The sequence below is a fragment of the Engystomops pustulosus genome, chromosome 5, assembly GCF_040894005.1.
Source record: "Engystomops pustulosus chromosome 5, aEngPut4.maternal, whole genome shotgun sequence".
NCBI classification, from domain to species: Eukaryota; Metazoa; Chordata; class Amphibia; order Anura; family Leptodactylidae; genus Engystomops; species Engystomops pustulosus.
Window position 1 is genome coordinate 190,981,728 of NC_092415.1, and position 22,550 is coordinate 191,004,277.

At 40.1% G+C, this 22,550-nt stretch overlaps 1 protein-coding gene across 9 annotated transcripts in view; it reads right to left on the bottom strand.

Annotated features, from left to right (window-relative positions):
* The window catches only part of KIAA1217 (KIAA1217 ortholog), a 421,655-nt gene that overhangs the window by 260,733 nt on the left and 138,372 nt on the right, over nucleotides 1–22,550 (bottom strand). The window contains exon 1 of one of the 9 annotated variants that reach the window (XM_072154154.1): nucleotides 21,687–21,838. The exons of the other annotated variants lie outside the window; for them this stretch is intronic. The gene's annotated coding sequence lies outside the window, so the exon portion shown is untranslated. Of the gene's footprint in view, nucleotides 1–21,686; nucleotides 21,839–22,550 lie in introns of those variants that run through there. 9 annotated transcript variants of the gene reach the window in all.

Here is a 22,550-nt window from a genome sequence, read left to right on the forward strand (position 1 = left end):
CAGGTCTGCCACCTGCTGGTCATTCATCCTTATAATCAGGTGTGCCTTATTATATGGTGCGCCTTATCTATGAACCTAGATGTTTTAGCGGGCATTTATTGATGGTGCACCTTATACTCCAGTGCGCCTTATAGTCCGAAAAATACTGTATGTCCTCCATTGGTGCACCAAGGCATAAGACTCTTCCAAATCCAATGAACAATGGATATCAATGGCATCCAGTGGAGCCTAATGACCTATTAATGACTTAGACCATTGTTACTCCTAACAAATCTGTTGGGTGACAAATTGATCTGGATCACAGGACACACTATGACTCTTCTACGGTGGCTTGTGTGGCCAAAAATGGTGAGATTGCAGTAGATTTTGTCAAAGAACACCTTAAAAAAACCATCATATGGATCATAGAGAAGTGAGACTGACATGAAGCAAGACGCTCTGCACCGGAAGCAGATATTAAAATATTTTCGGAATTTTGCAAGTAATTCCTGACTGACCCAAACTATAACCTGAAACATGAACCAACAAGTGAAGTTATCAATTTGGAAGAAAATATTTGAATGGTAGAATTTTACTTGTCCTACAGTAACCACTTTTAGGAGATCTTTACCTCGGGGGGATATCACGCGGCAGCTGACACTGGATATGGGTGAAGCTAAGTGGAATGAAGATTTAGGATTGGACCCGGAATGGCACGAGAGAAAGTTCACATCTTGAAGAAACTGGATATTGGACAATTATGTAAAAGTATCTCAAAGACCTAAATATAAAGTCATGTGGCCATGATATAAGTATTCTGGCACTGGAAAGACTTCTTCTTCTACATGTGGCTCAGTGGCTAGCATTACAGCCTTGCAGCGCTGGGGATCTGGGTTCAAGTCCAATCCATGTTAACATTTGCAAAGAGTTAGTATTTTCTCTCCATGTTTGTGTGGGTTTCCTCTGGATCCTCCAGTTTCCTCCCACCCTCCAAAACATACTGGTAGGTTGATTAGATTGTGAGCCCCATTGGGGACATGGACTGATCTGTGTGCCCTATATAATTAGAGGAATTGTTATTATTATCTCCTCTGGTGGATGTCCTTTAGGATATTTCCACTTGGACTATCAGAACTATAATAGTGGGGACCAGGGGGAGATAAGACTGTCATGGGTCCTGGGCTGTATGAATATTATCAGCCCGACACAAGTGTCATTTTGTTGAATGGTTTAATTTTTACTGTCTACCTATGTATCAGAACCAAAATTCTTGGGAAAGGAAGGGGGGGTCCATTCTGTTGGTGTTTTGTTCTGCAGTTTTGAGACCTTAGGAGGTCCTTTAAAGCTCCTGGAACTGCTATTGTAACTGTATATATGTGTTTCAAGAACTGACACACATTGACATTCACAATCAGTCCAGAGCTGGAGATCACTCTCAAATTTAGTGAGGGGTTTAGGTCCCTTGGAAATCCTTGGTCCCCATAATAATGATCTGCTACTGTTTAAGACATAAAACCTCAGATACAGTCACAATGGGGAAACTTTAATTGGAATCTGTCATCAAGAACAAGCACAATAAGCCTTATTCACCCCCCCCCCCAACGCACACCGCGCCTCAGCTTATATCTGCCTCCTCCCAGCAGTAAAATCATTCCCCAAACTTTTTCTGCCTTTATCTGTGTTTGCTCTCTCCTTTAGTACATGGCTTTACCCCCCACCGTGTGGCCAGACCCATCACAGGGTGCATGAAATGGTGAGAAGATCTGAAGTTTCCCACACAGTGCTCACTGATAAATTCACCATACAGTGAGAGGGACAGCGTTCTGGTAAGGACAGGAAGTGGACAAAAAAAAAACGGACTTCCTGTCTGCTGAGGCCGAGATTTCAAGTGACACTGAGCTGTCAATCAAAAGAGGGAGGCGTGGATCACTGGCAGTCTGGTGAAAACATGACTCTTCTAGTCAGAATATGACTCATCTATACTAGTTTGCATATCAGACAGACGACCTGTAATTAAGGTACAGTGCCTAAGTGGCAGATAATATAAGGTGATATGGGGAGGACAGATATGTGTGGATTGTCTATCTGAGGGGTGGGATATTGGGGGGTATTATAGGGGTAAGACTTAAACCTTCCTATTCTAAAAAAAATACACATTTCGGACACAGACAATATCATTACAATCTTATATATCCCTTGGCTACCCAGTTCTGATGTTTCTCACCAAAAATTCAATTGCCGATTTTTTTTTTTCCATTGAAAAGTGATGATAAATTTCACTAATGAAAACAGATGTGTAACGTCCCCCTCCATCTAGATCTCGGGATGTCGTCTTCATCGTTGCCTATTTCAGGTCGTCATTGGTTGATGTTCCCCCGGTGATGAGACATCGCTTTCCAGTCTCTCCCTGTCATTTTGTAGATAATTTATTTTTGATGAACTTTTTTATGGATAAATAGAGGCGCACGGACCGCAGGACCACATCGGCGTGACGGGGATGAGTAATGTGATAGATGGCGGCCGTACTGAGTGCCTAATGGACGGAGTATATCAGAGCTGACAGGGCGGGTTACCGGAGACTGATACCGCTGGTGGCACTTCTATACTGTCTTTAATCAAGAAGGAAAGGTTGCTAGTATTTACAACCAAAAGCAAGTGTTTAGATTGAGGTTAGAAAGGTTTACAATGAGGTTGATATTAAAGGGGTTGTCTGGATCTGGTGTTTATAGCCATGCACTTCTTATTCATGTTAAAGGGGCATGAACCTGAAATCCAATGCTTACATAAGAAATAAACTCTATGTAACCCTGATACTGACAGATTCTTTAACTCAACAGTCCTTAAAGGGATTATCCATAGAGAAAAAAAAATCACAGTGTGTGTGTGTGTTAATATTAGTAAAATAACACACTTACCAATATAAATGTATTAGGAAATATGTCCAATTGGACTATTAAGGTCCTCAGAAGGTGCCACAAAAAGTTCTGTATAATCACATGAATCCACCTTCTAATTCAAGTTATGTTGAGTCATCATGAATCATGTGACTGCATTGGGCAAAACAGATCAAGGTAGTCAGCCCCATGCAATTACGAGATCACTGTCTTGGAAGATTTTCCATATCTAATATCTATGGGATGCAAAAAAATTACAATTTATTATGTTTTGGACCTATTTTGTTTGATCTTTCTGGTTAACCCTATAAGACAGGTTCAGGAAATTTGCCATAAAAATCCATCATAATAAACCAGGGACACTTACTCATAGATCCAGGCACCAGGATTGTGGGAATCTTCCTTCTAAAATCAACTTTTATAATTATGCCAGAGGAGCTCTGGGGGGCATTACCAGAGCCCCTATGTGCTCCAGCTTCACAGACGGTTACAATGTCCCACTCTGCTCCCTCAATACTTCTCCCTTAACTCTGCCTGATGTGATCTCACACAATGGGAGGGAGGAAGTGCCGAGAGACCTCCTGGCGCATTAAAATAATTATAAAAGTTGATTTTAGAAAAAAGGGATCCATAGATAACAAATATATGTAGATTACCACAGTCCCGGTGCCTGGATCTATGAGTAATGTCCCTGGTTTATCAGGATGGATTTTGATGATAGATCCCAAAATGGTTACATCAAGTTTTATTCATAATTGTAATAGCAGGCAAAACAGAAGAACCACACAATACATAGCACTGCTACAAGATTGTTACTTTTTATTACAAAAATTGACTCTAAGTTTTAAGGACAAATCTGAGACAGCTTAATGTGTCATAGAGATAAGAGAACTTATTCTTCCACCTGGAAGAACACCAAAAAACCTCCAGCAAAATATTAATCAGGTTTATCCTGATCCGGATAAAAATAGGCTAAAAAACACAACTTTTCCTTTAAAAGTTCCTTGAATAACGTAAAAAAAAGATACAGTCATTCCCGGAGGAAGTCGTCTAATGCCTTCTCCATACAAAGGACGGAATGTAACACACAACAACAGCCCCCAACGCCACGCTCAGGAATCCGCAGTGTTTCCAGTCCACTAATTGGTAAAATACCCAAAGTTTCGTGCCAAATAACAACTAATAATTCACATGCAAATGGCCCAGTGTGCTGCCTGAGCAGATAAGAAGAATGGTCTGCAGCGATTTGAACACATGCCAATCATTGCATTTGGCAGAGACTCAAGTATTTTGGGTACAGACATGAGCCAGCCATGACTTACAGGGTCCAGCAATGGGGATATAAGAGCATATGCTTCATTGTGTGTAAGATAGGAAAGACACTGGTGCTGGTCTATATCTATCTATTTATCCATCATATTTATATATCCATCCATCTCATACCAGCCTGTCTATCTATCTATCTATCTATCTATCTATCTATCTATCTATCTATCCAACATATATACATATATGGATCTATACATGTGGCTTTTAGGTTATTGCACCTGAATTCTGGTATACAAGCCCCGAAATAGGCACAGTATTCAGCGTACAGCCAGTTTGTGGCACAGGCTAAGGCACTTTTCTACACCAGGACCTCACATAGAAAAGCCTGGAGCTTCCTGATATATTTGGCAGGTGCTGGGTAGTGTGGAGTGCACTGGTGCACTGTGCGCCTGTGTATGATAAATCCAACCTTGTGGTAGAGCACCCACTCTTAATGGGATAATTTTTGCTGTAATGCTCTGGATTATGTATCTATCAATCAATCATCTATCAATCATCATATCTTGCTATTATTTATCACATCTATTAATCAATCAATCTGTCATCATATCTATCTATTAATCATCATATCAAGTGATCAATCATCATATCCATCTATTTATCAATCATCTATCTATCCATCAATCAATCATCATATTTTTCTATTATTCATCATATCTATCAATCATCATATCTATCTACCTATCTTTTATCTATGATGCAACATTTCAATACCAATCAGTCAATGTCATCATCCAGCATATCTGTTATTATATTATAAAATTCTACATGTTTATTGTTCTCATTGTGAAACTGGAGGTGACAATCTGCAAGAAATCAACATGAAATCAGCAAAGACATTTTCGCATTAGGGTTGGGGATTTAAATGTGTAATCACTGGGGGTCCAAATACTGGGGACCTGGGTTCAAGTCCCAGGGTCAACATCTGTAAAGAGTTGATATGTTCTCTCTGTGTTTGCGTGGGTTTCCTCCGGGTCCTCCGGTTTCCTCCCACACTCCAAAACATACTGGTCGGTTGATTAGATTGTGAGCCCCATCTAGGACAGGGACGAATTGGGCAAACTCTGTGCAGCGCTGCGGAATATGTGTGCGCTATATACATAAAGGAATTATTATTATTACTGGACACCTATCCCTAGTAAGAACTTCTGTAATCGGAGTCGGTGCTGCCCATGTTTAGATGAATATTCGCTTCTATAGGACTACGAGATGTTGCCATGCAGGAGGTCCCATAGAAGTTTATGCAGCATAGACTGAGCTCCTAAACTTTTCTATCCCCATGGTGGAGTAGGGGTGTGTGTGTGGGGGGGGGGGGATGGGGGGGGTTCCAGCCCTATGTCTCCATAATAAGAGATAACAAGATCTACAAGAATTCGTTAATTTTCCGATCGCTCAGGCACGGAGAACCAGGCTTTGCCTTTGAATCCCCTATCCAAAGTTTCTTTTATTTCCAAAATGTACAAACTACACAGGAGCAGAATTGACGTCTTTGAAAACGAAGTACAAAGGAATATTTTACTTATTCATCAGATTTTTTCCCTCGTCTGCAGCCAGTGATTTGCACATTTTAATACAAATTAACTTACAATGGAAAAGAAAACACCTTCCCAATAATTTTAGAGGGTTTTCGGAGCATTACGTTACATAAGGAGAAACATGTCGAGAAGAGAACGAAGGGAAACGGTAAACATCGGGTATTTGGCGGCCATTGAGGACAGGCCATACATGTTCTATACAGATCCGTAATCCCAACAAGCGCTAATCATAGGCAATTTTTCCGGCATTGAATTGACTAACAATGGCGGGCAGATTGTATTTATTCTTTTTCCGATAATTGTCGGAAATTCAACAATAGAAAACAGCTGTGCAGGCGCTGGTTACCAATCAATAAGGGTATTGCCGGGGATAATGGCGCTCGTTATGGAAATCAGACATTCCTATAGAAAACATTGAATCATTTCATGGTATAACATTGGCTGATGTCAGTCCTGATGGAGACGCTCACATCATTTTGTTTACTCTGCATAGCTGAAAAGTTACTCTGGACTTTACTTTGAGTGAGTTATAGCTCGGCTGTGTATCACTATGTGATGTAGGTGTACAGACCTATAGACCTATCGGGGTGGCCTCTCTAATAAAACCTCTCTAATAAAACGTTAATGTCTGGCGGTCTAATAATCATAAATCCTTCTCCATGCTCCCTGCACTGAGATTTATGATACAACAGAAAAACACATGTCACCTCTTCCATATCAGGAGATCATAAACCTGAGGCCAGAAGTAGCTGTGGGTCAGTATATAGTCACATAAAGAAGGCTGCAGCTGCAAGAGTTTTTAATTTTCTCCTAGTACATGTGTATATGGAAACAGTATAGGACTGGCCCACCAGAGTAGCAGAGGATCCTTTGGTGGGCCCAGGCTGTCACTTAATACTTGACCCTAAAGATACAACAGAAAACAAACCAATGTGGAGACCAGTGGAATCTTTTTCCTAGGAGATGGTGAATCCCGAGGAACCCAGCTATTCACCATATTTAGAGCTGTACCGCAGTATCTATGCTGCCATGTTAAAATGAAAAGTTTTCTTAAAGATTTAATAGATGGAGGCCTTATATTCCATATCCATCTCTATGTACAGTGACAATTGGGAGTTTCCAAATTTTTTGCTGTAATGGGACCAAGGATTATCAATAAAGCTTCATTACAGACACCTTACAGCTGATCATTGTAGTCTGGGACTATAGTAACATCCAGAGACTTCACCAGAGGTCACACGGGGCAGAGGGGTCTGTATGTAACTATGGGTTGTCTGTAAGTCGGGTGTCCTTAAGTAGGGGGCCACCTGTACTACATTTCCAGTATATATTCCTATTCCATTTCTATGTATATACCCCATATCCATCCCTATGTATATACCCCATATCCATCTCTATGTATATACCCCATATCCATCTCTATGTATATACCCCATATCCATCCCTATGTATATACCCCATATCCATCTCTATGTATATACCCCATATCCATCTCTATGTATATACCCCATATCCATCTCTATGTATATACCCCACATCCATCTCTATGTATATACTCCATATCCATCTCTATGTATATACCCCATATCCATCTCTATGTATATACTCCATATCCATCTCTATGTATATACCCCATATCCATCTCTATGTATATACTCCATATCCATCTCTATGTATATACTCCATATCCATCTCTATGTATATACTCCATATCCATCTCTATGTATATACCCCATATCCATCTCTATGTATATACCCCACATCCATCTCTATGTATATACTCCATATCCATCTCTATGTATATACCCCATATCCATCTCTATGTATATACCCCATATCCATCTCTATGTATATACTCCATATCCATCTCTATGTACAATATATACTCCTTTTCCATCTCTATGTATAGACTTTAGGGAAAATCTCTTTTGACCTTTCCACTCCATTTAGTGTCTTTGAAGACGGTGGAGATGAATGATAAATATAACTCCTATCCTCCATTTATAATGTGATTTTTCAGTATTTCTCTTGATAATGCAGCAGCTGTTACATAATTACCGAAAATGTTCCAATAATTGCGCTGAATAAATTGCTGCCTGAAATATGAAGTCTCATCTGATAAAATTAAAAGGAAAAAAAAAAAACTTATCCAGTAAAGCTAAAAACATTTCAGACCCTGGAACAAAACCTCCTCAGTAGTATTTTCTGTAATATGTGAGAGACAGTGGGATCCTCTCGGGGGATGGGTGCACTATGGAATCTGGAGGTGATGTATTATTTAAGCGCCTTCAAATACGGCATCTGGGATAGAATAAACACACGGATACAGACACCGGCAAAATAAGATCCAGAGCCTTAACGCTTTCAGGACCAGCCGCTCACACCAAAAACACAAGCGAGAACAGAGCATGGAAGTGCATACACACACAGGGAAGACTTTATTGTCACATATAACTATATCAGAATACAGGAGGTTTTCCCCTAGATAAAATTTTATGCTATATACAACTGGGCAGCACGGTGGCTTACTGGTTAGCATTACAGCCTTGCAGCGCTGGGTTCAAATCAATAGTAATTCTTTATTTATATAGTGCACACAGATTACACAGCTGTACAGAGTTTGCCAAATCGGTCCCTGTCCCCATGGAGCTGACAATTTAATCATCCTACCATAGGAATATGTATAATAGAAGTGAAAGCAAATAGAATAATTAGAATTCATGAATTAATGTTATAATAGAATAACATTGATTTTTATAATGAATAACAATGATTTTTTTTTATTACGTTCCATGGATTGTGTCTTGCCAGGAGTTTCCAGGCAGTCCCTTCCTGCAGTAGTCACCCGCGGAGGCCATTTTGTTTTAACCCCGTGTAATAAGCGCCGGACACCACAGGAAATACAGACAAGTCAATACCAAAGAAACACAACAAAATTCCCACTGAAACACCTACACGACAGGACTCCCACACAGCGCAACCTCACGTCACGTCCTAATAAACTTATTAATGATTTAATGATATTTCTAAACACGTATTAACACACGGGGGGGGGGGGGGGGGGGTTGGAAATGTCTTACCGTGAAATATTAGATTTTTGGCACTTACTAAGGAAATGTATTAGAGTAAGTAAAAAGCTTAGAGAACTGAAAGTATTGAAGGCGAATATTCCGGAATGGTTATGACTTTTTAAAAACATTTGAAAAGTTTGATACATCCGGAAGTAAGAACTTTTATGTTGTCTTGTTCCTCTATTATTCTCCTTAAATATATGTATACACTGGGTGCAAGGGGCGATTTGGGAACTCTGGTCCTGGAAATAATGTAAAAGGAGCCTGATGTTGTATGTACGGTAATAATAATAATAATAATTTATATTTGGTTCCTCATTGGCGGTGGACAGTGAAAATACAAGTTACAGAAAAGTAGAAAGAAAAGGGAATATATGTGTTACTACAGGGGTAGCAGCCATAGAAGCTGCTAAGGGGCCCACAGTGTCAGGGGGCCCCAGCACCTCAGGTATTTCATGTGAATATGCTGTATTTGTGATGTGTATATGCTCTAAATGTGTATGCACACGTGATGTGTATATGCTGTATGTCTGTGTATTTCTCCTAGTTGAGCCATTGGGTCTTATATTTAATAACCTACATTTGTAAGTCAGGGCAGAAATCCAATGTCCAGAGTGAATTATGTAGCACCAAAAGTCATATGGCCTCCAGCATGACTGCCCTCGGAAGTAAGATGTGATCTGATGCTAGCCGCTGCTGTCATTATTCTTCAGGGCAATGGGGGCAAACCGGTCAGGAGAGCTCCACTTAATACAACTTTCCTTGCCTAAAGACCACCGTGCCACCTCCTCCCAGTAGAGTCCATTGCCGATCCATCGCTGGTTAGGCGTTACCCATTCGTCAGTGGGTCACGTGCCCGACCCAGTCTAATATAATCAGATCATTGTAGACACAGTGAATGAATATCCTAAACATACAGACATCGGTAAGACTTAGATTTCCCTTCCAGTGTGAATTAAAAAGGAAAGATTTCAATGCAGAGTCAAAAAGTTTATTGATTTGGTACAGAATCAGATCCAAAAGTTTTTTCTGATTCGCTTTGGACGAACCGATGTTTATCCAATTGTACTAGTAGATAATATACAGGCGGTCCCCTACTTAAGAACACTTGACTTACAGACGACTCCTAGTTACAAACGGACCTCTGGATATTAGTAATTTATTGTACTTTAGCCCTAGGCTACAATAATCAGCTGTAACAGTTATCACAGGAGTCTGTAATGAAGATTTATTGTTAATATTGATTCTTATGACAACCCAAAAATTTTTAAATCCAAAGACCAAAAAAGTTCTTGCTGGGTTTACAATGATAAAATATACAGTTCCGACTTACATACAAATTCAACTTAAGAACAAAACTACAGACCCCATCTTGTATGTAACCTGGGGACTGCCTGTATTGTCTATACTGCGGTATATAGTTACTACATACTCTACTATATAGTCCTCTAAAACATAGATTTTTTTTTATTGATCCTATTTTACTTTGTTCATTTTATACAATTTTTTTTAAAAATTTGGTTATGGTTAATGGAAATCTATTATCAAAATCTATCAGGGACACTTCGGGCGCCGTGACTGTGAGAATCTTCTTATATTTGTTATCCACAGCCTCCTTCCTTCTAAAATCAACTTTTAAAATGGTGCTAATGAGCCTAAAGAGCTCTGGTGGGGGGGGGGGGGGTGATACCAGAGCCCCTCCTTGCTGCAGATTCACAGGCTGTTACAAACATCTCCCTTCCCCCCCTGCTCCCTTAGGACTTCCCCCCTTCCACTGTGTGCTGGAACTTTCTCTGCTGCTGTGAGATTACATAAGGCAGGGAAAGTGCTAAGGGAGCAGGTGGACAGCCTGTGAAGCATAGAGGGGCTCTGGTAACACCCCTGGAGCCCTTATGATTCATTAGCATAATTTAAAGAGTTGATTTTAGAAGGAAGGAGGCCAAGGATAACAAATATAAGAAGATTACCACAGTCCCGGTGCCTGGATCTATGAGTAATGTCCCTGGTTGATCATGACGGATTTTGATAAGGTTTTCTAAAAAAAAATTGTAGAAAAAGAACTAAAAGAGAACAGGCTTTGTTATTCTTATTAAAGGGCCATAGGGGGTTATATGCCAGTTTCCAGCACAATTGGTGCAGTATCAGTTTGGACTGAATAGATTTGGACATGAATGATCTTTTTAAAAATTCTGTGAATCTTCAGCAATTCGAATCTTGATTTGATTTCTCATCTCTAAAGGGACCACAACCATTAAACAGGTCAATAGGTGATGGGGCTCATCCTAGTTCATCGTTTTGTAACATCTGGTACCATGAATGGGCCAAAAAAAATGTAATGAAATTTTGGAATCTTAGCAAACAGAGGGATTAACCCTTTGGTGCCTGCAGGACACAGATCACTCTCAACCTTCCAACCCCCAACCAAATTTCACAAAACTGAACTAAGTACTAAACTCCAAGTATCTGGAACATAAGAGGACCCTATAGCTGATGAGCATTGTGCATGACGTCTTACTCATCCCTCTTCCTGGAAAGGTTTCTGACCTCTGGGATGGGGAGTAGACTCTTCCTACATAAATTCCTTGGAGGATTACAGGCTCATTAACCATATTTCCAATGGAATGCCTGATTCCAGCGCCATCCTGAGACATGTTCAGGTCCAAGCATTACTCGGCAGGGACCGGAAATTCTCCTTTCCCTCCTAAATGACATCAGAAGTTGTCAATCACTAGAGACACTGAAGAGGAAATGTCTAATTTTATATCTCTGCTTCTTCAATATAACAGATGCACAGGACACAAAAACGTAGCACGAGGAATATTTTTTAGGAATCCTTAAAGATTTTCCATTCTTTCAACAATACATAGAATTGCATTGTTAAAGGGAATGTATCATCAAGAAATGGACCATTGTTTGGATCACGTGGGATGTTAAACAAGTATTTTGAAAATTTTTTCGAATGATCTTTAAATCGCAAGTTGCAGTAGTTCTCACTCTGACCACTAGGCATATTAATAGTCTGATATTACCTGTACAGGCATATAGGAATATATAGGAATATATACTGTACATAGAGATGGAAATGTAGTATATTATACATAGAGATGGAATAGGAGTATATACTGTACATAGAGATGGATATGGAGTATATACATAGAGATGGATATGGACTCGGAGTATATACATAGAGATGGAATAGGAGTACAGGCGGTCCCCTACTTAAGAACACCCAACTTACAGACGACCCCTAGTTACAAACAGACCTCTGGATGTTAGTAATTTACTGTACTTTAGTCTTAGGCTACAATAATCAGCTGTAACAGTTATCACAGGTGTCTGTAATTTGTATGTAAGTCAGAACTGTATATTTTATCATTGTAACCTCGGCCAATTATTTTTTGCTCTCTGTGGCAACTGGATTTTAAAAATGTTGGGTTGTCATAAGAATCAGGACTAATAATAAAGCTTCATTATTAGTCCTGGTTCTTATGACAACCCAACATTTTTAAAATCCAAATATACAGTTCTGACTTGCATACAAATTCAACTTAAGAACAAACCTACAGAACCTATCCTGTATGTAACTGCCAGTACTGTATATTTTACACTATTCTGTTCCCCTGAAATCTCGTTATCATCACAGACAGATAAAACCTGTTCCCAGTAGGGTTAGTAACATCCTATCTCCACCCCTCTCTGTACAATGACCTTTGCTCAGGTCACAGAGCATGCCCACAACACTCTCCAATAGACTTCCATGAACATCTCTAGACTATTGCATCCATGGGTCAGGTGGCTGCTGTAAAGTAGATCTTTAAATGCTATAACCGCAGCTCAGGCATAAACAGAAAAGCAAATTGAAACATTTACAATCAGAAAATAAAACCATAACAAAAAAGTTCGTAAATCTACTTTCTGGGTATTACTTACTAAAGCATGTAATGCCTTATTTCTCCTGTGGGGGTGCTGCAGAAAAATAGAATACCAAATTACAGATAATTGGTTCCAAGCAACAGGGCCCCATGTAATCCGTCCAGTGTAAGGAGATACTCTTAAAGGGGTTGCCAGGTTAAGGAAAACATGGCTGCTCTCCTCCATAAGCAGTAGCACACATAAGTAACCCCAATGGGTGATGTTAAATTGTTAACTAAAAAATGTCTTCGGCTTCAAAAACTGAGAATTTTAAAAAATACAATCTTAGCTTTTGTATTCTAAGCTCCCGGGATATTTGGTGAAAATTCATTCAACTCTTGTCTCTTGTTCTAGTCGGAATATTTGACAAATATCAAAAGGCAATAACACGTAGAAGAGGGAGATGAGATAAAAACAAGTTTTCGAAGCTGAAATGCCAGATGTCACCCAGAGCAGGGGCTGTGTACCATATACCTCTTGTATAATACTCTGTATGTGCTACATACAGCCCGGGAGGTAGGTAAGGGATTTCTTGAGCAGTCATAGGATGTACTCTATGGATATAGGCAGTTCTACACCTACTAAAGTAAGCGATGAATATTCCTGCAGCGCCTCCGCAGGGGAATAAAAGTATTACAAGATAATAATCAAAATAATAATTCTTTATTTATATAGCGCCTACAGATTACGCAGCGCTGTACAGAGCTTGTCACATCAGTCCCTCTATATGTATCATGCATGTACATGAATGTGTAGGACATGCTATAAGCTTCTGAGACAATATTTAATTTAAAGGCAATCTACCATCCAAATCCATCCTGATAAACCAGGGACATTACCCATAGATCCAGGCACCGTGACTGTGGAAATCTTCTTATATTTGTTATCCATGGACTTCTTCCTTCTAAAATCAACTTCTAAAATGATGCTAATGAAGCAGAAGACTCCCTTGGCACTTAGCCCTCTCTCTGCCTGTTGTAATCTTTCCTAGTTGGAGGAGGGATGTTCCTATACAGTGTAACAGCCTGTGAAACCGGAACATGAAGAGTTTTCAGTCTAATTAAAGCTAATGAGTTCTTCTGCCTCATTAGCATAATTGTAAAAATTGATGTGAGAAGGAAGGAGCCCATGGATAACAAATATAAGAAGATCACCACAATCACTGTGCCTGAATCTATGAGTAATGCCCCTGGTTTTTCAGGGTTGATTTGGATTTTTTCTTTTTATGCCTGCATTCTACGGGGATTTAAATAATTGTGTAAAGTGACGGCACTGGCAGTGGGTCACACAGAAAGCAGAAAATGTTTGCACCAGCTGATAAAGCCCCTCCCCTAGTGCACTGAATAACTCATTAGCATACATAGTACTGTAAACATTTACTTATCTAAAATGACAGATTGCTGGGAATCAGGAGAAATATTTCTTGAAAACGTAAAGAGTGCCCTACACAATGCCCAACATCTGCAAAGAGTTTGTATGTTCTCTCCGTGTTTGCGTTGGTTTCCTCCGGGTCCTCTGGTTTCTTCCCACACTCCAAAAACATACTGGTAGGTTGATTAGATTGTGAGCCCCATGCTGATATCTGGTGTAAAGAAACACTATCTTAAAGTGTCAAGTTCTGCTTTGTAGCAGGTAACTGCTACCTTATGCTGCCCCCCCCCCCCCAGCTTGCTGCAGGTGCTGCTGCCTGAGGCAAGAGGCTCAACTTGCCTCATGGCTTGCGCCCCCCTGTCTGTTACCTTCACAGGACTGATTAGGTGAGGAAAGCGACATCTAGAGAACAGCTGGGCCAGCACGGTGGCTCAGTGGTTAGCATTACAGCCTTGCAGCGCTGAGGACCTGGGTTCAAGTCCCAAGGAGTTTGTATGTTCTCTCTGTGTTTGCGTAGGTTGCAAAGCTACCTCCTTCTGTAGAACACCATGGTTTGTGTGCAACAAGAAATACTATATCCTTGATAGTGTTTTTAAGTGATTTATAACCATTGCGTCATAAATTTAGATGTGTTTTTAAATATCCAATCACTTTGTGTCCAACACTATTTTCTCAACCAATCAGAGAACAGAGCCCAAAAAACAGCTCCATTCTCTGTGTAGTGGTCAGGCACAGAACTGCAGCTCAGTTCTTATCCAAGTGAATTCAGGAATTAAAAAATTCCCAATGAAAACTTCTACACTAGGAAATGTTTACTATGTAGAATCTTCAAAATTCCAATAATCTTAATGTATTAAGATGGATTGTTAATGGACGGGGAACAATACAAAAGGTGACAAAACCCCCATCATCGTGTTCACAGCAAGTCGTGAAAATAACAAAAGTCCACTGCCACCTAGTGGCAGGTGTGTAAAAGAAGCACATGGAAGTTTTCACCTCCCAAAAATCTCAGTTCCAAGTGAGACTTTTACATGAAAAAAGAGCTAAAGTCATTAAAAATAAATTCTATAGAATTGTTTTACTTATAAGTTGAATATATGGATTTGTGGCTGGATGACAACAAATATGAAAAAATCAGAAAGAACCATGTGCTATGCCAAGAATACAAATTTTATTAATACATAGAAAAACACACCAAAAAAAGGGGAATAAAAACATTTAAAAAGGAACACAGTCCTCTATACATAACCAGAGGGAGGGTAGGGTATATGATAAGTACCCATAAAGACCAACCTCCCTATACAGCCCCCAAACCTTTTAAACCTGTCCAGCAAATGCAGTACAACAAGTAACAAGCCAAAAAAAAGGGTATATGCCAGAAGTACCAATGGAATGTGCTGCCCTGCAAAGGCAGGGGAGCCAATATAGCAAAAGGTAAAGTATGTGCAATGATAGTTACCAATAGGAGCTGGGCTGGCAGGGAAAAAGGGGGAGAATGGGGGCTGGATGAGGCCCCACGCGTATCGCCACACCCAGTGGCTTCCTCAGGGGTAACTGGTGTGATGGGTGACACAGTATAAATACCTGTATGAATAGAATTAGTGGTGGCAGGTGTGGAGCGCCATGATGGAAAGATGGGCGCTCTGCGTGCTGCTTAATGTGGTGCGCATGCGCCTATTTTTTGGTGCGCATGCGCCTATTTTTTTTTGGTGCGCGTGCGCCTATTTTTTGGTGCACGTGCGCCTATTTTTTGGTGCACGTGCGCCACATTTCGAGTGTCATTGGTCACATGATCAGACGTCATGTGACCAAATATAATGGCGTGCTAGCGCCGCATTGATGAGATGCAAGAGCGATGCTTCTGCGCGTAGAGCGCCCAAGATGATTGTATGTGTCCTATATGGTTGTTGCTCCAAAAGGATATGTGATAAAGAAGGGGAATACTATAAAAAGGTAAAAATATAAAATACCTCGGGAAGTGCACAAATGTTAATATCAATGAGTTAATCAACAAGTGAATGAATGAGTACCTAAATAGGTAATTGGTTAATGTGCGATAGTATATACATACTTTTTATAAAAATGAATAAAGATTCTTGTGTGATGCGCATGATTCGAATATGCAAAACATATAGCAGCAACAATATATATATATACATGAACATGCATCATAGATGAAACATAAAGCAAAGAAAACTACTACCCCAACAACACATATAATAACAGACACATACATGGGCCCATGTACACACGCACACACACACACATACACTGAGTACACACACCTGAAGAACCACCTTAGTTGAAGACATCAAAAAGGGAGAACATATATCAAAAGTACACAAATACACGTATCTCCCAATATCTATGCTGGTCACGGAAATTAAACTACAGACAAAAAAAGGATAAGGATGACAGGCGAGTCCAGGGTCCGCTGGAAAGGAGACCCAAATATTTGAAAAGTTATTTCTGCCGGAGGATGGAGCAACCAGAGGTCGGACGAGCCAGAGTGAGGGAAGTGAAGAAAAATGGAATGCATATGAGGCAAAGCACAGGGACCTGCTGGGTGCCAGATGAAAGAAGAGATATAACAAATATACTATAGAATGTACAATTACACATACAAGAATAAATAACGAAATTATAGGGAGAAAGACCACCAAGTTAATAGTGTAAAGTGTGGTGTAGGAAATATAAACCGGAAAAGTGAGTGAAGGGGATGATGATATTGAGGGAGGGAGACCAAGAATTGGAAAAGAGAAGAGATGGAGGGGTGCGCACAGTGGGAAGTGACAAAAGCTGCGAGATAGGTGCAGAGTGAGACACGACCGCAAGGGTGAAGAAACACAGTAAGCAGTAAACCAAGTGGAGTGTGTACAATGTAGGGAGTCACACCACGAGAGCAAAAAACAAATGTATCATAGGGCTGTCGTGTAAAGCGTGGCTCAAGAATGTGACAAAACCATAATGAAAGATGAAGGATAGAAAGTCTAAGGGTGAAAGAAAATCAGAACCGATAGTTAGGTGTACAAGTGACAGAAAAAAAGGGGGAAATATTATAGGGTGAAGGTGAAGAATATGGAGAATATATACTGTACCTTATTGCTTATAGAATCCTGAGAACAACATATCTTCATTTATCCCCATTGGGGACAGTGAGCCCAACCGGAATATCCATCTTGCCTCTTGCCGTAAAAGTGCTGGTACTGGATCACCGCCCCGAATGTTGGACTGGATCTTTTCCAGGCCTACCACTTTGAGTTTACTCGGATTGTTACCATGAACAGCATGAAAGTGCTTAGCTACTGTAGAAAGTTGTCTGCCGTTGGCCAAGTCCTGTGCAGCGTTATTTATTGTAGAAACATGTTTTTGAACTCTTTTGCGAAGTTCTTGGGTCGTTTGACCGACGTAAATTTTCGGGCACGAGCAGATCAAGCCATATATTACACCCCGGGAGCGACAATTTATGTAGGAACGTAGTATGATCTTTTCTTGGTTGGTCGGATTCTGGAAGGAGTCACCTCTCAGGATCATGGGACAAACCGTGCAATCTCCACAAGGATAGGAACCCGTTAGTTGTATACCTCTGCCTAGTGCTTGGCTAGGTCTCTGAAAGTGGCTCTGAACCAATGAGTCTCGCAAATTCCTGGCTCTCTTTGCAATCATCCTGGGTTTGGCTGTGATGTGTGGATGTAGCCGTGGATCACTCCTCAAAGTACCCCAGTTTTTTTGCAGTATTTTGTGGATATCTGACCATTGATTGTGGTAAGGTGTTGTCAGGCAAGGTTTTCCATCACTCTTTCTCGTGCTAGGTGTGAATGTATCTTCCCTCTTGGTATGCTTGGCCCGCATATAGGCTCTAGATACTACCTTCCTTGGGTATGCACGTTTGCGGAATCTGTTGGTTAAATCCGTGCAGTGTCGTTGGAATTCCTCCTGGCTGCTGCAATTTCTCCTCAAGCGTAGAAACTGACCAATTGGGATCCCATCCCTAAGATGCTGTGGGTGAAAGCTCGAATAATGTAGCAAGTTGTTGGTCGCTGTCTCCTTTCTGTAGAGAGTCGTCTCAATATGTCCGTCCCGGGTTGTGATACGAAGATCTAAAAAGTTTACCTCTGTCTGTGAAAACACAGGTGTAAGATGGATCTGTAAATTGTTGGTATTAAGATCTGAGATAAACTCTTGGCAGGTCTCGAGTGACCCCCTCCAGAATACCAGCACATCGTCGATGTAGCGATGCCACCCGACGACGCGCTCACGGAAGGCCCGCGAGGGGTACACGCTGGTCTCCTCCCACCATCCCAAAAAGACAACAAATATGGCCACTACTGCATCTCCCATTGAGGCTGTACCTAAAGTGTCTCAACCAGCCACATCATAAACTGAAGAGTTTATGAACTGAAGAGAAATATTCTTGTATGTTTACTGTTAAAATAAAATTATATTAAATAAGGCTAAAACAGGTGAGTATATTACCCATGTCATCCTACTCAGAATACAAGAAATTTGTGCTCATTCATATATAACTGCAGAAAAATATATGTATATTGTGGGTAATTCTTTCAACAGTGCAAAAAAAAAAAAATATATATATATATATATGATCGGCAGCGATCAGCTATGATCATATTCTGCTGCATTATTTTCCTGCAGTGGCCACTACAGGAGAAAAGTGGTATTACAGGCTTTTTTTTTTATAAAGGTGGTCCCCTAACTAAGAACACCCGACTTACAGACTTACTTACAGTAAGTGTACTTGGTTTACAATCCTTCATCCTGGTGGTTATTTTCCTTTAAGGCTGCATCTCAAACCACAGTTAATCCAATATTAAAGCAGATGACTAGAGCAATATTTATTTGCACGAGCATGGTGGGTGCTGTACTGTACACTGACTCCCTGCCAGCTGGGCACAAGCCATTATCCAGAAAATAGCACTGAACATTAAGAAATGTCTGACTACTCCCAGCAACTCATTTGTCCTCATTATGAATTTTCCAATGCAACTTGTAGTGGGAATCTGTAAACTACTTCTCCTGCTTGTGCCAGGAAAGATGAACTTTAGTAACTCAGAGAGAAGAGGAAATTGGTTTATATTGGAATTATGTCAGGGGTACAGACCCCAACCTATTATAATCAACTATCCGGAGCCACATATGACATTACATGAAAAGTAATTACAATATATATAGTGATAGAGTGACTCCCACAGAAGCGATCAGATTAAAAAAAAAACCTTAACTGTATGAAATGTAATAAAAATCCTGTATTAGGTGAATGGAGATGGAACACGGGCAGCCATCTCTACCTCCGACAATTCCTGGATAGGAAATTTAGTCTCAATGATGAATACATTCATAAAATAACTAGTAAATATTTTAATAATGATAATATAATAATATAATAATAAAATATTGAGTGGCCACAAAAAATGTGTGCGTTTTTTCACATTGCTTCAAAAAGAAACAATGGATGGATTTCTAATCTACTTCCTGCCCGGCTGGTTTGCAAGCAACATGCGAGAAAAAACGGATCGCATATGATTGTCATCCGTGTGCTGTATGTTTTGTTTGCAGATCCATTGACCGTGGTTCACATATGGGAAAATGACACATTCACAGTCTGCACATCCGTAACAAAACACAGACATGTGAACAGACCCAAGGAAAACAGTGGGTCGGTAGGCTATCCGCAAAAAAACCCCCAATATCATACAGATGTCAAAGAGTCTGTCTGAATGAGCCTGAATAGTAAGAAAATAACAATAACCCAAATAAAGAAAAATAAATAATGAAAATAAATAAAATGATTATATATATAATATTATTATTTTCCAATACTCACAACAACAATAATAATAATAGCAACAATAATAAATAAAGTAATAATAATCAAAGATTAAACAATAATAAAAGCAACAAAAATAAATAAATAAAGTAATAATAATCAAATTCTAGAATTCTTAGAACATATGCACTTTTTTCCGCAGACTCCTCTTGGATAGAGATAAGAGGAGCCGATGGTTGGCTTTAGGTTTGGCCGCCTGACCCAGACACTGCCGGATTGGCGGGCAAATAGCCCCCAGCCTCTACTGTCCCCCTGACCATTTATAACCATGGCTAGTTGCTAGGGGCATCACTTTGCTGTTCCCCCACCAATCCAGCAATGTCTGGATCCGGAAGCTGAACCCGAACCCTGATCCTGACTATTGGGTCTGCTCATCTCTACTCTTTGGAATTTATTGTTATTCCTTTGGCAGATTGGTACATGACTGCAATACAATGTAACTAAGGCTTCCTGCACAAGAATGTTGCAAAAATCTGCCATGAACATTAATGTCCGTACTTTCACGCCAGATCTGGAATCCGTTTTTCATGATTCCTCATAAACTTTAGTCTATGAATGACCTTTAAAAAGTGGATCTGACCAGGACAAGTTCTATTTTTTAATGGATCAGTTGCACCATCCATTAAAACACCAGCTGTGGGCACTCATCTATTAAAAAGAATCGCATTTGGGGTGTCCGATTTTTACTATTGCGTGTAATCCGCAGGTGGCCACCAATCATGGTTTCCAAATCTGGAACAAGACTTTACATGTCAATTCTGTGTCTTCTATAACAAGAATTATGTACTCAAATCTGTGCCATGATCCATTACAGAATACACTGAAATCAGCATAATAAAAAAACTGTGTGAACATGCCCCAAGAACATGAGAGTCATGGGAAGAATATTCATACCATATCAATGTCTGAGATCTCAAGTGGGGGTCACTTTACTTATAATACACACCTATGCTGCTGCACCACCTCTTTTTTTTTAAAGAAAACTAGATAGATCCGCTGCTCAATTGATCAAAAAGGTCCTCATCTTTTTATATTAAAAAGATCTGAGCTCTGATGTTCTGCAGCAGCTTAGACACTGAGCTACATGATCAATACTACAGGAGCACATATTAATCAAAAAGCAACTTTTTGAATGACAATAATCTGCGGAATGGGATGAGACGAGCGTGAGCATGTGACGCAACTCATCTCCTTATTATCATCCACAGAATGTGACGTTTATAGAAATATTATACACACAAGTCAATGGAACGTTTAGATTCTTCTTTGATTCCAAATACAGGCGGTCACCTACTTAAGAACACCCGACTTACAGACGACTCCTAGTTACAAACGGACCTCTGGATGTTGGTAATTTACTGTACTTTAGCCCCAGGCTACAGTGTAACATCTGTAAAATTTATCAGAGGTGTCTGTAATGAAGCTTTATTGTTAATCCTGGTCCTTATGACAATCGAACATTTTTAAAATCCAATTGTCACAGAGACCAAAAAAATTTGGCTGGGGTTACAATTATAAAATATACAGTTCTGACTTACATACAAATTCAACTTAAGAACAAACCTACAGAACCCATCTTGTACATATCCCGGGGACTGCCCGTACAATGAAACAGAGTAAGGTAAGTGGATAGATGAGCTGGCAATCTAACCCAGCAACAGGAGACGTTTTCCGTGGAGCTGGATACATTCCACATTTCTAATCCCCTATTTCCTAATCCGCTATCTATAACCCGCAAGACTCTACTTACTTGTATCCAGACTTGATCTCCAGGCTGAGGAGGTCCTATAAGTTTCACATGACAAAAACAGATCCCCCAGTCCGGATCGGCCGCAGTGATTTTCACTTTATCCATTTACATTTTTGGGAGGGAGGAAAATATTTTCGTACTTGTATCCCAATCCTGGTGCCCCCTGTGTGCGGCTGCTATACCGTGACACTTCCTGCCGCACCCCCTCCCTCCCCGCTCCTGTTATTAGACAACAGTGTGAGGATGTTTGAAGAGAAATGGAACAGGCCTTAGAAGTTCCGCAACTTAAAGGGAAACATATGCAGGATTTCCTGCTGCTCCATCCCCACTAAAACCTATGGCACTTGCAGGAGATTGTGGATATCAGAAGGAATCTCCGGGGCTCCGTTTAGAAAGCAGAAGGGCTACTGTTTATTCTTATCACAATTTATGATGAAAGGAGAATGGCCGCCTCTACTGGGGATTTCCTATGCTTGGAATTCAAGATTTCTTAAGTAAATCTTAGAATATTCCATAAAAGAGCCAAGCGTAATATCAGTCTCATAACTCACGAGACCGAATCTTTACACATGTATAGATTAAAGGGGTATTCCAGGATTTTATTTATTAATCATGTAGTAGGACTGGCTATTAAAGGGGTTTTCCAGGCGAGTAATATTAAAGATCTATCTTAAAGGGGCACTGTCATCAGCCCTAAAACACAGGTATGGTATGAAATGTCCTTTTTAGGATTCCCTCTTTTATGTGAAATCTTGTGAAAATGAGCAGAGAAGAGTCATATTTTGCCTGAGATGAGTCACTTTCTGAGGCTGCAGGGAAGTGTCACTTAAGATGCCCCTTTCTATGCTTCTGTAGCAAGCACCT